General features: G+C 36.8%; 1 long non-coding RNA gene across 2 annotated transcripts; it reads right to left on the reverse strand.

Moving 5' to 3' along the window:
* Positions 1 to 1,033: 1,033 nt before the first annotated feature.
* Positions 1,034 to 10,506, reverse strand: LOC127015183 (uncharacterized). Of its 2 annotated transcripts, none has more exons than XR_007766294.1 (3): positions 10,444 to 10,506; positions 4,696 to 4,782; positions 1,034 to 1,248 (listed from the first exon to the last, which is right to left on the reverse strand). It is a non-coding gene; the product is annotated as an uncharacterized LOC127015183 (long non-coding RNA). The 2 variants fall into 2 exon arrangements; XR_007766293.1 differs by lacking the exon at positions 1,034 to 1,248 and adding an exon at positions 4,096 to 4,253.
* Between the last annotated feature and the right edge of the window lie 6,254 nt (positions 10,507 to 16,760).

Raw genomic sequence — 16,760 nt, forward strand, 5'->3', positions numbered from 1 at the left:
ATGAACTTCTGGGTTCAAAATCCAGTCTAGATTTAATATGGCAAATCTTCACCTCCATTTTTTTTCTCATGCTATAAAAGGAAGTGTGGAGACTCCCTATTTGTACACTAAATGATGGTGCTGTGGAATAAAAAACAATGCAGGTCTAGATTGCCAGCTTTCCTTTGGCTACATTTTTTTTAGCCCATCTCCATGAATTTACAAATGCAAATGTGATTTAGTAAAGGACAGTGGGTGTCTGTACTACGTAGTTACATGAAGCAGAGAGAGATGGGGGTGGAGGGTAGATAATTCTAATCAAACTACTCACACCTTGCCCTCCTTGACATGCAATACCACTTTAAACAGCAGTGCTCTAATAGAGAAAAGAGCTACTGTACTTACCCACTCAATAATTTGCATAATTTTGAAGAGCTGAAAATGTCACTGCTGTTTTATGATAATTGTTGGGGGATGATTAGCTATAGCATTTATACATTCCAGAAAAAAAAGTATTTTACTATTCTCTCTTTAATATTAATAAGGATTAATAAAATGAAAAATAAAATCACCTTGGAGGACAAACATTATGTGTAAAATAATAGGTGTCATATGAAGGCACATGAGTTATCCATCCATTTGCTGTAGCTTGTCATATCTGGGAAAGACTTAAAAAGACAAACTCTTGACTGCCCCTCATGCAATTTCAGATGCGAATTTTAACAATAGGAATAGCTAAAAATAATCCATTATTTTCCTCCTTCTCTGCCTTGTAGCTGTGATTAGAATACTCCAAATCTATGTCTCCTGTAATTCAAACATTTTTTAATTGTGACAGATGTACATGAGCTGCTCATCTCTTGTTCATCATTCTTCTCCCAGCTAAACCCTTTGATAAGATGACTGAGCCATCAGTTCAAGTTAACAGAACACAGTCCTCACAGCTCCCTGAACTTAACAAGATCTGTTATTGTAGAGATACATTAAGAGTAGCTCCAATACAAATGCTTGAGGGAGCATGGTTTCATAGAAGACCCTGTCCAGCATCCTTTCGCTTTCTACGTCTTTCTCAGACTTCTCTCTTTCTTATACTGTAATAATAGTACAGCTGAGATTTAGAAAGGTCATTTTTACAATACCCATGAAAGGCTAGACTGCAGCTTCTTCGCCCAGCTCCATCTGGGAACCTGGCCATGAATTCCAGTCTCTCTTAGGGTTTTCAGTCTTTGTGTGACGTGAATGACGTGTTTCTCCCAACGGAGAGGGAGTCTAGAAAGGAGAGGAGGAAAGCGATGGCAATTACTGTTACACAGATGAAGATGAAAGTTTTAGGAATATCTTCTTTATCCAGCACAATTTTACAGAGGATGAGGTATCGCATATTTATATGATATAAACTCTCATTCAAAGAAACATGACTACTCTCCAGACCCAATAAGTGTTCCAAAATGCGACATATATTGTCTAGAAAGCTCTTGAGATGTTTTTATTTTTGTTTAATCAGGAAAATATTGTCAGAAATAACTAAAACTTCTCTATTTAAAAGGAGTGTTTAATTTTACCCTTTATTAGAGAATAAGCCTAAACAATTATTGTCTTTTTTGAAATATAGGTGGGAGAATAAAGGGTAGCCTGGACTGACATGAAAGAACTAACGCAGCCTCACAAAGAGTGGTAACTCCATCTGGTGTACTAAAATGTGACTGTGTGCAACAACCCACAAGATCGACCACCATTTCATGTAGAAGGGCCAGAATTTCAGTAACTGCTCTGCAAGTTATAGTGGCAGGACTTGCTAGAAGTAAAGCTGATGATGCCATCAACAGATCTCAGAGTGGAAGACGCATTCTTCACCTTCACTGGAAAAGTTTGCAAAGGCTTTTTGTGATACAGAAATCCATATGGTTGTAATGCAGTGTGTAGAACTGTCTATATTTATCTGGACTATTTCTATGGTAGTGTAGCCATCCTAGAGTGGCTTTCCACCCACATGAATTGACCTTGTGTCTCATAATTTGTGTCTACTGTATTTGCTATCACTAGAAGACTTTGGAGACTGTAGCATATATAGACCTGTCACTTACAAACTACGATCTTAAGTTGGATTTTCTGTTTTTTTCAGGCCATATTTTTTTTCTGAGAAATCAAATGAGAGCATCCCTTTTTAGAAAGCTATCTAATCTTCTTTCAGGGATTTGAAGCTCTGGTGAGTTGTCCAATGTTTAATTACCTTTACTGCTAGAAAAATGCAGGTATTGTGCTATTTCAAGGTTGAATTTGTCTAGCTTCAATTTCCAGCCATTTGATCTTGATAGGTCTTTGTCTCCAAGACTGAAAGACCTCCAGTATCAAGTATTTGTTCCTTGTGTCAGTACCTATTCACAGTGATCAAGATACCTCTCAACCTTTCTATTCAATAAATTGAACTCTTTAAGCTTCACATCATAAGACTTTTCCAGCCTCTGAGTAGTTTTTTTGTTTAGTGGGCTGTTTTTATTGTTGCCACTAATCTTATAAGGGGAGAGAGTTAGTCTCTAAGATTTAGAAGATATAGCCACTACCACCCCCACCTATGCTTCTGCTGTCATTTCTTGACTCTTAAAAGGGTTACTCCAAAATGAACCCTCTAAAATTTTATCTAGTGGAAAGGTACTTGGATAAATGAGTACATTCATTTGACATTGAATGGTGAAGTGCATACAAAAGCAGCAGGTACAAACTCTCACATCACTCAGATGCCTTCAGACCATCAATTCCACCAAATATCTGTTTTGCCCTCCAGTAGTTGTGACAGTGTCTAATTTCAAAGCTAGATTTTGTGCATAGTTTCCATATGACTCATAAGCACTTTCTTTTTCTGATGTTAACGTTTTTGAGACAATGTTTTTGCCAGTCTTTCTCCTTCAGGATTTTTTATTTAGCATGTATTCATGCTACATCTTATTTATCAAGAAAGGCTTTGCAAATACTGGAAGTCCTGGACTTTTCAAAGTATATGTCCATTTTATTTCCAAAATACCCAGAGCAGTTCTTTTACATCACATCTGAATGAGCAGTTCAGAATGAAAAAATAATGTATATTGATAACAGTTATATGCTAATTCATTAAGGTCTGCTGTTACCTGAGTGCTAATTAAAAGGAAAAATAGTTGAAGGATAAAGTAAGGCTTGCAAGCATATCACACACGGGTTCTTTCCTAATATATTTCCCGTCTATCATACTTATTACTGCAGGGTGGGCTGACAGGTTAATTATGTACTTGCAGGAGAACTGATACAGAGGATATTACAATCTCAAAAGCAAACACTTATAATCATTTTATCTAAACAGAAGACAGCCTCACCTTGATGAAGGTCTACATTTAGTGAACATTTTAAGGCAACAGTCACTGCACTCTCAAAGAAGATACCTGATAAACTATCCATCAGTAGATACCAAGCCAGAAGTATATAGTATGCACTGCAAGAACTTAACCTATTCATATGCTAGTACATGGAAAAAAAGATTGATTTTGTGATAAAGCCATAGGACTGGGATTCACAAAATTCTGTTTTAATTTCCAGGTTGATTAATTTCCAGATTTCTTGTGTGCAGGCCTTTTACTGTCATAGAGACCCAGTGTGTGAGACTCTACCCAGCAGGTCATACAACATGGGGAGATCCTATCGACAGGTATCTGATGTGTCCGATTACATGATTGCCATATGTATATATGTCCTGTTGTCTGGGAGGCATGCTCCCAGATGTATCAGATCCTCACAGCTGGGAACGTGTTTCCAGTGAGATTACACTGTGAGAAGGATCCTGTTAAAAAGCACACGTGCTCTTGCTGTTGTGTAGCACACAATTTCTTGCCTGTTCTGGCACAGGCAAATGCATCAGGCTGTTCATCTATATCTAGCAAATCTTTTGCCAGATCTGGAGAATGCAGCTGTACTGAGTACATACGAATTATCTGACTCCTGGAAGGGGCTATCTGGGGAGAGGCAAGAAGACCTAGTCTCGCACAGAATATTTTGACTTGATAGATGAAGATGTAGCTGCAGTCAAATCATAGAGATCTTTATGTATTTTATTTAGAAAGAAATCCCAAAACTTAAGTCCATTAAGTCCTGACACTTTGAAGTTTCTTGAATTCTTGTTTCAGTTCATCTGTTTTTCTTTTTCAAATGGGCTGCATTATTATTCACGTTTCTCCTTCAGTTGCCTGCCATATTTAACACTCACCCATTTGATGTTAGTCATTCTGTACTCTGTTTTTCTTCATTAGTTACTACAATCAAACCCAGACAGTAATTAAATAATAATACCTAGATATCCAATCACTTCTTTTTCTACACGCTTCAGAATGCATTATAATGCATTTTACCTCCCTCTGTACCCCAAAGCTACAAAAGAAGTTCTATATCAGCTGTTGGGTTTACTTCAACTTCCCATAAAGGTCCAGCAGAAAAAAGACTGTGCACAAGTATTAGTTCCTTCACATGGAGCTGGTCTTAACAGAAGAATAAAATATTCATCAACTAAATTATTCAAAGAGTAATTGTTGATATTTGTTGAATAATGTATTCTGTTCATGGTATCTGAATACTACAAGAATGAGGCGAATAAATTATATGACAAAGCAGCAAAATCACTGCATTTGTTGAATAGCATTTGACCTAAGCTAAATGTATTTTAACAAAAACATAGCATAAGAAAATAAAACAATTTACCTTGTTTTCCTTTCTGACAAAGAGTATGGCTTTAGGTATGTATCGTGATGGTCCTTAAGCTGTACAACAGATGTTGAGAATTGACATCTAGAACAATAATATGCTACACAGTGATTTTCAGACAACAGAAAACACAGTACTTCTTCCCTTCAGAAAACATTTATTTTATTGCTACTAGAAAGCATCCTAGTAAGTGGGCCATAGTGATTGTAAAAGTAACTTAAGTTCTGCTTATTCTGTATTAGAGTTTATATGTCCTACACATTCAGCTATTTTACTCCCCTTGCGTACTTGCTGGAATCACATTCTTCACTACATGAACAAATATTGCATGACTGAAAAAATACACATGCTTTTATTTAAGGGTAGCACTGAACAATTCCACATGAATAGAAAAGCCCAATTTTCAGCAATGAGCTGTTTCATCTAAGAAACCTATGAACCAGGAATCCTGGTCTGAATAAATAATGTGGACATACAATATGTGCATGTTGAACAGAACTAAGAGTTGGCAGTTCTTCAATTCGATACCGACTTGCATAATGACAAATATGATCCCAACAGAAAAGGTCTAGCAGTTCCGTTCAAGCTGCTTCTGTGTGGGTGGGAGGTATGTTAAAAAGGAACAACTATGCTTGAAAAAGTTAACATCATCATTGTCTCGTGACTAATACTCATTGAGGTGACATCTTAACTGCAAAGGTCTGCTAACACCTCAATTTATGCAAAGGAATTTCTGATTGTTCTGATATGCTGGCCTGCTCTCTCTCTTTTGGTTAAACTACACGTGAACATCCACATGTACAGAGCATTGGACCAATCAAATCTAGTTAATAAAATTGCCAGATACCCCACCTTTAACACTTACCTGGGAACTAGAAGAAAGAGAGGGTGGTATGGATTCTATGGGTTCACAATCTATTGATACTTATGAAAAGACAGTTTTAAACAATCTTTTCATAGTCACACAATAATTCACATTACATTGACTGTTTCCTACCACTGTAATCACAGATTACCTTAAAACATGGAGTTTAGGCTATGCAATGTGTTAAAACGTGCTCAGTAGGTGCATGTCTGTGTCGACAAGCAGCACAAAAATTTATTCCCTTTGATTATTTCTTCATCCAGCAATATAGCTACTCCCAGTATCAATTTCTTTCAGTGTTAATCAAAGGAGCTTGACATCTCATTTAAGGTGCTCAGAAATCAGTAAAACTAACATAAATAAGCTTAAATTAAGCACATGCTTACAAAGAGCATGCACTCAAGAAATGTGCTCGATTTAAGCACTCGCTTAACTGTTTTGCTACCTGGGTCCTAAAAAAGGAACTGTCATTTTATAGAAAATCATATTCTGATTTGTGAATCTAATTCTGTATGCTTTGGGAGAATTTATCTTCCTTGTAAATATTATTACCAGTACTGACTGTGTGAATAGAAATGTTGGTTTCTTCAGATATCTCTCCCCTGCCCTCACGCCACCGCGAACAGCTTACTAATTACTAGGAATGCTATTCCTGTTGGTGACTTCAGCCTTGATTGCTATGAGATTCCAATGCTGTCACAAACCCAAGGTGAAGACTTCACCTGGGGAAAGAAGCATGCAAATATTGCATGCAATAAAAAGGAGAAGAGGAATACTGACAAAAATAAGGCAGACTTGTCTCAGAAAACATTAGATTTCAAAGATTTTCATGCAGTCCAGCAGGTTGTTTAACTCTTTCTTAGTTTTGAGAGAGAGAGAGAAAAAAGCTATACTTGGATCTTTCCTCTTTTTTTAAAGACAGCTACTTTGTTGCTTCTTGCAACATAGATGAATTACTGTAAAAGGATACTATCATCTCCATTATTTGGCACCTACACAGACTTATGCCATCACAAATGACTTTTGCATCATGTTATTCTTTGGCTGAAATAACAGTAGCCACCTGTAACATGCTACCAGGTTAGTGTAAAACGGACTTTCTGACTTAGAAGATAATTTTTCCTTTCTTGGACCATTGTGCTGAAATGGAAGCTTTTGTTTCATCTTCGTACCTGTCTAATAAATTCAAGTCTTAAAATGCTTCCTTTTAGGCTTAAATTAGGCTTTGATCATCTTTTTCTGGAATAAATTCACCTGTAAAAAAGGTTTCTGAGAATGTAGCTAGGAATTTACCCTATAACTTGTGAAACAGTTGGTTTTCTAATCTGTTTGAGAGGAGAGCACAGCAAAGACTCTTTTGCCCTTGATTTAAATTGTTGAAATAAAACAGATTGGCTTGTATTTTGTGGTTATAAATGAGTACTAAATATGTTCTCAGAAGGAGAATGTGAGTTAGTCATATTGGAAAAGAAAGCATAATAAAAACTTATGACTCCGATGAGATTATGACGAGTGAAGGGAAGAGCCAAAGAAGAAAACAGTAAATAAAATGAAGTGATGAGAACAGTATTGGGAAAAAATTAGTAATTAAAAGAGAAATTTATTCTCAGTCACATACTAATTGGTAGCCATATACTTGGAAGAGGAAAGCTTATAGAGTTTAGCCTCCACTCTGTCTTTTAAAATCACCATACAGAGATGTATATATGCTAGGTCCCCTAATACGAAAGCAGTCATTTAACTATGTATTCTTTCTCTCTACTTTGCAACTGCATCTGGTTCTTTAGAAATCTGCATAATATTTACATAATGAGACTCAGACCCTAATATGCCAGGCAATACTTCAGCAAGCTTTTCTTCTAAGCAGCTATTATAGACAAAGAGTGGGAAGAAAAAAAGGTAACAGAGAAGTCACTGGTCTGTGCTTTGACAATACATCTAAATGGCCAAACCTATCTCCTAGCTTTTAGCTTGTGCCTTTTCTGCAACATTTATTGTTGTCCTAGTATCAATATTTGTTCTCTCAGTCTCTAGCTTGTTAATTTTCTTTTAATAAAATTGTAATTATTATTTCTGAACATCATATATGCCAGACTATGCTAGCACAAGTACGATGCTAGTTAGCTTCTTTTTCCCACAAAAGTAGTGCTCAGTATTTGTCCCCTGACTCCTAGAAGTGGAAAAGTATGGCAAACTAACAAAAATTGCAGGGATTCACGCTGTGTCTCTGTCTGAAGTTCATACAGGGCTATGGAACCCTACAGAGAAACTCACCTAAAACTCTGCTGGATCTTGCACACTTGTAGAGAAGAAATGAAAGTCTTTTTAACTTTTTTTTCTTTCTGCCTCCTGTTGATCTACATTTTTTCCTGGTCATTTCCTGTAAGACACTGCATTTGAAATGGATGTTTCATATGCCATAAGCATCATTTTCTGCTATATTCTTTCCTTGTGACCTCATGAAAACAAGGAAAAGGGTAGAGGGATCAATTTTTAAGAGGAGTTTGATTTATGACATTTTGTTGCAGATTTGGTTCTCGGTAAAAAAGAAACTGAAGTGCTACAGGCTTGAAATATCATCTGAGCTGCTGTACAGGCAAATTATGCTCCTCTTGAGGTTAGTCTGAATACACTATGTGCTCAGTAATCTCTCCTAAGAATGTCTGGCTGGTCTATATGCTGGTATAGGTTCATGGACTTAATTTGCACTGCTTTCAGTTTTCATCACATGACAAATCCACTTATTCTGATTGTTGCCCAGCAAAATGCTATCTTCATACCTGCAAGTATTTCCCCCTAAATGAAGGAAAATATTTCCATGATAGTTATGACCCTACTCATTTGCTTTAAAGCACTCATATGAGAGAAATTCTGTTTGCTGGAACATTTGTCAAATGTGAAAGTGCCATGAATATGCATACAAGCATGTATTCACATAAACATTGATATCACATGTGCTTGCATGACCTTTATGAAAGCTTTCTGTGGGCTAAGAATTGGAAGAAGAAGGAAGGAGGGTTTTGGCAGAGAAATAGCAAATATGACTTTCTCCATAAAGCCTACAGGAAAATGAGCAGCTGTTGTGGAGGAAGTAAAGGACAATATGCAAAACAACCATCAGCATGAACATGGATGTTCACCATGTGGTGCTTCTTCAAAACTGAGGACCAACCTGCTTATTCATCTGTGTACCTGAACTCAGCCAGGAAAGAGAAAGAGTATTTAAGCCACGTTCCCTGTTCTTATGTCACCAAATGAAAGGGCAAAAGAGGTTGTAGCTCTTCAGTACACTCCTGACAGCATCAACAGAAGCTCAACAAAATCCATAGATGTATACAAAGACCTCTGCATACACTCAAGCAGCTCATGCTTTTTTTCTATTTTTCTAACATCAGAAGTGCCTTTGACTGACCAATACCAACATTAGAATATCACAATAGTTAGTAATGTTGATTGTACTGGCTGCATACAGAGAACTGATGAGTTACTTGGCAATGATATTGTGTGGTGAAATTTTATGACACAGAGGAAACAGTTGGATAGTGGAGAGAGATGGAGGGAGAAGATGAAGTACAGTAGGACAGAAGTATTAGCCTTGTACACCACTTTGATAACAGAAGTATCTTCAAGAAAGTGCACACCCTGAAAGACGTTATCTGAAAAGTAATTGTAGTGTTAGAACCATGATAGAGAAATTGGGATTCAAGTAGAAGTAGGAAGAGAAGAAAACATCTGTTAGGCAAAGGAAAAGAAAGATTTTTCTGGGGACATAAAAAAGTTGTGTTTTGTCATGGTCCATTTAGACCATGAACAGGACAATATGCTCTGTAAATAAAACTTTATTTCATGAGCTCATTAGAAAGCAAACAAACACAACAAACAAGGGCTCAATCCACTTTGTACAGACTAGTCTAACAAACGAATTCACTAATTCATCACTTAATGAGGTTTCTAACTCTTACAAGTTCTCTAAATCATAACTCGCAACTTGCAACTCATAACTTGTAACTCATGCACCTATGAGCAAAATAGTTGATGGTGAGAGTGCTCATCCTTCCTCCTCTGTCACTGTGCGGGCATCGCCTGTATCACACCGGGAAGCACAAAAGCCTCAGCAGCGCAGCTGCTGTTGGATCTGCTTTAAAAACTTTTTGGGTAAGCTGATGTATTTATATCTTCCAGCTTGGAAGTTTGGTTTATACCATTTCCACTAGCTAGTAGATTCTGAAAAAACTGCCAGACAACCAATATACAAGGATTATGGCTGCAGGAGACAGCAAACTGCAGTGATAATGGCTGCATAATGACCATTAGCCCTTTCTGGCCACTGTGTCCAGCCTACCTGTTGCCCTCACTTTGACCTAATGGTGCTGCTCTCAGCACACGTCAGGCCTTAGCATGAGCTGCGTGTCAGCCAAAATCTGAGCAGGAGATGAGTGAACAGTCATGTTTGCAGCATGTGGCTGTGCCTTTAAACATATCTCCCTGTGACTGGTCTGCAAAGTACAGGAGAAGAGGTAAAAATCTGTTCAAACAGTATCGTTTGGTGACTGGAGTGGACAATTGTAGGAATGCCCATCTTTCCTGGAACTGCTGCTTTATTTTCTCAAGCAAAAGCATTCAGTGAAAGGAAATGTTCATTCCCAACATTTATTCATAGAGCTGCATATGTTTACATGCATTCAATCACTATAAACATACAGTTTTGAAAGGGGACTTGAGGAAAAAAAAAAAATGTTCTAGAAGATATAGAAAATGTTAGGGTACACATACAATACACAAAGAAGGACTTGAAGTCCCTCAACCTTTTAGTAAACAACAGTTTTCAATCCTTCCCCAGGGCTGACATAAGTGATGAATGAGAGGTTTGGAGACCTTACCTGCTGCTTTCATCAGATGAGGTCTGACGTTCCACTGATACTGCTCTAGAGTATCAGTGGAAAGATACAGCATCTGCAATTTTTTTCTGCAACAAAACACATTAATACACTTCAATAATACCCATTTTTATTTGTTTTTCAAAGATGTTCATATAAGAGAAACTTTGTGAACAATAACATTTAAAAGAATTTAGTGCACTCTAATGCAATTACTTAGAGTAAATGCATCAAGAAAAATATAAAATTTAAAAGCAGCTAAATTCTTTCTCATTCACTCAGGGAAGGAATCACATTTTGATAATGCTCTTGTATATATCATTAAAAAGGCAGATTAAAAAAAAGTAAAAGGAAAAAAGAGGAAGAGGAAGGGAAGGGAAAAGGGAAAAAGGAAAGATTTACAGTGCTTGCCTGTTCCATAGTCCTAGTTATCATCTTGTTAGAATCTTCATCTCTCCCATGCTCCTTAGACCCCCACAGCACTAGTTAAGATCTCTGTCTTCTTATAAAAACTGCATCAGTCAAGGAGTGAGAGAATGAAACGAGCTCCGGCTGGAACTTCCGGTAAATTTCCACCAAATGCCACTTTTAAGGCCACAGTTTCAACACCCTCATGGCCTCTTTAGGTACCTAAATGAACCTGCAGTTTTTAGTATGGTATGAACATAACAGAGGCTGCAATCTTCTTTTTAGAAATGGATCATAGCATTAGTAAGTGCATGCTGAAAACTGTTGAAAAAATGGCTTTTAACTGGTCCCTAAGTGGACCCAGATGTTAAAAAACCTGAATTACTTTCAGAGAGAAGAAAGGGTGTAGAAAGCCTTTTATTTATCATTCTGTTGCCATGCTCCTCTTGGTTATTTTCAAAATTCATTCCCATTTCTGGTTGTTGTGTATTAAGTCCTGATCGTTTCTGAAAATCCTGGAGTAGTTAATCAATCACACAAACCAAGTGTTGACCGGATGCCATGAACAGCTCTCACAAAACCCTTGTTCTACAGGTTCATCTGACATTTGTTTGTAACAAACAAGTAAATGAATACTACCATCTGTATGGACAACAGCTTTAAAGGAAAAAGAAAAAAATGAAGGGAATGAATGATTTGTAGGCTATTTTTTCTGTCATTGAGAACAAAGTAAAATCTGCATATTGTCAATCATGTTGATTGAGGGTTAATTTGCCTGCAATTCTTCAACAGATGACAGGAAACATGAAAGGCATGTAGGTAAAACCTCAGCACATCATATGCACAAGACTCCATTGTATATGCATGTGAGCACAAATTACCTCTGACCTCAAAGGGATGTGGGAAGCAGAACATCTTTCATTTGATCTTTGCAATGCATCTCATTGTATCTCATTGCTGTAGCAGTGAAATCACGAGGGTTCAACACCAGGTGCAGCCTTTCCAAACTCACTGGCTAGCACGGGGAGGTGCTGCTGGGGCTCTGAGTGCACCAGCAGCTCTGCAACCTCTTCCACTACTCCTAGGGGTCTGGCTGCTGGCGTTCAGGGCAGGCTCTGAGATGGTGCAGCTGTGTAACCTTGCACAAGCATGTAGTTTATGTTCGTAACCTGAACCATTCTCTGGAAGAGTCTGTCACTCTCCCGGTACTACAGGGAGCAATTAGGAGCCAGATAACCTGCTGGGCTATAATAATTTCTTAAAACTGGATGCATGAAAACACCATTAAAAGTCAGAGAATTACTCCTTAGAAATGTTTCCTCTTTAGCACACCTGAAACTGATTGAAAGTAACTTCAGAAAGCAACCTCTTTAATTTTAATAACTGTAGGAAAAAAGGAGATAGCTGCCTGAAAAGTCCAAGTGTTTCTCTTAATAGACCTTGGAAGATATATTACTTATTTGGAACATAGGAAGGAAACACTGTGTTCAGCAGAAAAATCAGAATTTTTTTTGAAAAATGAATATCACTACCCGTCCAATCTTATTCCATGGTTTATTTTGTTTGGGTTTTAAGATCAAATGCAAATTATGATGTCTCCTGAAAACCAAATCAGTCAAAGTTTTTCATACATCTACCATAACTTTAATGAATTTAGAAAAGACATAAGAAAGAAAGGATATAAATCTTGCTGTATCAAGGCTTTTATGCTGGTCTTTAACCACCCAGTCTTAGCGGAAAACATACGTAGGAACATAATCTCCATTAGATGACTATTTCAGTACTTCTTAGACCTTTCAGTGAAATGTGTGTTATTGGTCTACCATCTGGCCTAGATACAATGCTGAATACCTTACTTAGATGAGCAGATCCTTACTTAAGATCAAGGTTTGTCTCTGGTTTAGTGTAAGCAGAAATGCTTTCAGTCATGTGTCCTCTGCCACATAGACTGTTGTAGGTTTTAAAGTCTTCATGCTGTAAAAACTAGTTATGGTACGGTTCCTATAAATTCTGTCCATCCAAACACCAGTGTTCTTAAACATACCATACTGATAAGTATAAAAGAAGGTGGAATATTGGTTATGAATAAATAACATTGCAGAGAAAGAATTGTTCTTTTGCAACCAGTAAATGTACAAAAACTTTCATCAATGTGAGTATCACACTGTGTCCAAGGTTAAAAGGAAGGAAAAAAGAAATCACATTTAATAATTAGTATTTGCTCATAATTAATCCTTAGACCACATAGTATATAAGGCATTGTGGACTTATATTCATTTCTAAGCTCAGTGGAAACAGTGGCATTTCAGATATCAGTACATCAAAACTGCTAGAAATTCTGTTTAATTTTAAAGCAAATACTGAACATGTAATTGTAAAACTTTTGTAAGGTTTCCTCATTCCTGTGATAATTGAATCTGCTGCAATATACTATGAGAGGTAAAAAAAAAGAATTTAATGCTTATGGCTAGCTTGAATACATCTGCAGGTAGAGTGTTTACTGGAAAAACGTAGACAAAAATTGCACTCTGAAATAAATATCAGATATTTTCAGAGCAATGGGGGCCATGTCTATGGGAATCCTTCTGACTGCCACGCAGAATTCCACGGTATTTGCAGGAACTCCTGGGAGATATCCCTTGTCTCATGGTTCAGAGAAATCCTACATAGCTATGAAGCAACAGATAGGAGCTTCTTGCAAAAGCAAGTAAGGTCTTCAGCGTGCTGTGACAATATTTCTGTTGCTTCAGAATTTAATGACCTTTTCAGAGCGTCAAGAAGAAAATTATGTATTTAGGGAAAACGGGGCGGGGAGGGAGAAAAAAGGAACATTAATCCTATGGTACTCCACTAAGAGAATTAGAATTAATGCTTGGATTCCTCACGTAAGCAAAACAGTTAACTGTTATGGCATGTGAGAAACAAAGGTCATCAGATTTATACCTTTGGAATTAGATTCTGTGTATATATGAATTAATTCAATATCCACATTTAAAAAAAAAATCTGTTAAATGTGAGATATAAGAGGAAAAACTATTCTGAATGTATAACATGTTTTTTTGATACTTCCAGAAAAATACTGGAGAAAATCCCAGAATTCAGTGAAAGAGATTTTTACTTGAATGCTAGAAATATATCTGGGTGCTTAGTTTAAGTGCCTGTATTGATAAATAACTTTTAACGAAGAACTGATGTAGAAACAGTTCCAAATCTAATACTGAACTAAAACAAATGCAGAAGACGCATGCAGAAATTCTGCAAGTAGTGGGAATGAGACAAACAATGAGAGAAGTCCAGTTTTTCTGCAAATGCTGATGTCAAGTATGATTACCAAGGTATGTCAACAGTGAAGATGTGAGACTGCAAGAAGTGAAATCTTGACACAGGTTTTGTAATGCTCTGTTGCTGTGCTTGAAATGATTCCTGACTAGAAAATTACGGATAAGCTATTATAGAAGTTAGGTTGTTTGCATGGACATGTCAGAAGTAAATTGACTCCAATTTTCAGTAACAGAAAGCTAACAGCTAATGGGATAGTAATTTCTGTGTGCCATATGGGCACATGAATGCTTTCTAATTTTGTTCCATGAATATTATCTATTCCTTTTTGTATGAGCACATTGTGTTATAATTATTAGTACTGCTTCTGGCTGAAATAAACAAAATATGATTATTGGAAGGTTAAATGAGAAAAAAAGACAATGGCACCCTCTCTGCAATGGAAATTATGCCAATGAATCAGAAAGGACTGTGACACCCACGTTTTTTAAAATACATTATCTGTGAAGCATTGCAAATCAGGAGGCAGATGGTTTGGTGTGCATTCAGGTGGAAGGTTCTGGAGAAGGAGTTAAAACTGGACTCCATTTCAGGAAAATGTATCTGTTCCGTTGACATAGCCAGTTTAACATGGAGAACCCATTTTGTGCACTTTTCTGCACAGCCCACAGCTTAATTGGAAACTCCTTGCCACAGACCCCTATGACTTTTCCTTTTCCCTGTGGAATGGACCATGCTGAACTATGTCGGCTAATGAAAAACAACATTGAAAAAAGGTTGTGCTTTGAAACCTAAAAAGGGGCCAGATGTAATATCAGAAATATCGGCTATACGGGGCACAAATTTTGGAGAAGGCAGACACTAAGTGCCAGATACTCCATAGGGCAATATAAAACAGCATGAATCCCAGTATGATATAATGCAGACAAATAGGAAAGCAGAGGAGCTGCTATACCAAAGCATTTATGCACTTGTTTAAATCTCATTGGCTTCAGTAGTAAATGATTAAACCCTGCTTAAGGAAGATGGTATTACTAATATAGTTAAAGTTTAGCTCATGCTTAAAGGTTTTGCTGAGTCTAGGGAAGTCTTGGGAATTCCTCAGAGCCATGATGTCTGGTCTGTTCAAAGCAGTGCTATTCAGACTCACAGTTAAAGACAATAAAGATCTCATACAGGTAACCTGATCACAAATGCATCAGGATTACATTTGTAATAACACATCCATCTTACAGGAAATTTCAAAAGATATTTAAAAATTGAATTGCATTTAAACTTCATTTCAAAAGAAGAATAAGTTTTGTAGAGTTACAAAAGTTATATTCAGCAAAAAATTAATTTATACACCCTCTACTTAACCTCTTATATGCTTTAATAATTTAAACTACTTATCAATGAGAATGTCTTCTGTGTATACTTCAATTATTGCTTTTAGTATATTTTCTCTCTTCTTTCATGTAGCATGCCACATGTACTCAATATGTCTCCAGTGCCTATTATCACTGTTCCTCTTGTATAATAAACTTCTTATCTGTGAGAATATGACCTTGACACTGAAAAAAAAGTCTTTTACAGAATAGCTCAATTAAAATCTAATACCTCTGTTTAGGATTTGATTTCATTACTATTCATAAGACCATGTAACACTATTTGAGTCATGAGTTCTCATGCAACTCGAATACTCATTTCAAAAGGAGTCATTACAAAAATATTTTTTATTCTTCTCTCTGTCTTATTGATTTTCAGTCACCATGGAGCTCTCTTTGTTGACTTCGCAAAGGTCTCTGTTGAAAGTTCATGCTATTGTTGTGATAATAATTGTTGATCAGGGTCCATTTGGAACAGGTAAATTTAAACACAAGATAGGTAGAGGAGGGTAGCAGCAAAGCCGCATGCAAACCTGCCTTCATATCTGCAGTTTACACAGGCAACATTAAATGGGCTGGGAAGGTAGTATAATCTACAGGACTGTCACTCAGGAGTGTGAAGTTGCACTTCCACCACTGATTAACTTTGGACAAGTCACTTAACCTGAATGTTTGTTTACCCATCTGTAAATGAGAATAATAATTGTCTACCTTGCAGAGGGTTATGGTTCTCAATCACTTAATTTTGCAAACTGTTCTAAGAGTGACAGACAAAAGCCTTACACACATGAAGTGGAAAGCAATGTTTAACTGAGCCCTAAGTTTGTCTTCAGCATTATTGGATTTGCATTGGCATGGACATTCACTTTATTGAAACAATCTCTTTCTTGGTTTTAAATTTCTGTTTTCTTAATCAGCGAATATATTTCCTGTCTTCTCCCTTTCTGATTTCAAGTAAGCAAGCTTTAAAAAATCAAGAATACCAGTTAGTAAAACAAGGTCAAAGACTTGAATTTGCTGCAAGCTTCAAATAGCTTTAACCAAAAGTGAATAAAATTATCTGCCAATTGCAGGCCATGAACAGGGAGCAAAGCAGAGAAGGAATACACACTGAATTGGATAAATATCAACTTCAACAAAGATATTATGTGTAAACTGAGCATTTACAGTGAATGGCAAAAGGAAAATTAACACCAAGAAATTCCTACAAATCAGAAAGTGATTCAGATGAAGTAAGGATAAAATGCAAGCTGTCAAAAATCAAGC

The sequence above is a fragment of the Gymnogyps californianus genome, chromosome 3, assembly GCF_018139145.2.
Source record: "Gymnogyps californianus isolate 813 chromosome 3, ASM1813914v2, whole genome shotgun sequence".
Lineage (NCBI taxonomy): Eukaryota > Metazoa > Chordata > Aves > Accipitriformes > Cathartidae > Gymnogyps > Gymnogyps californianus.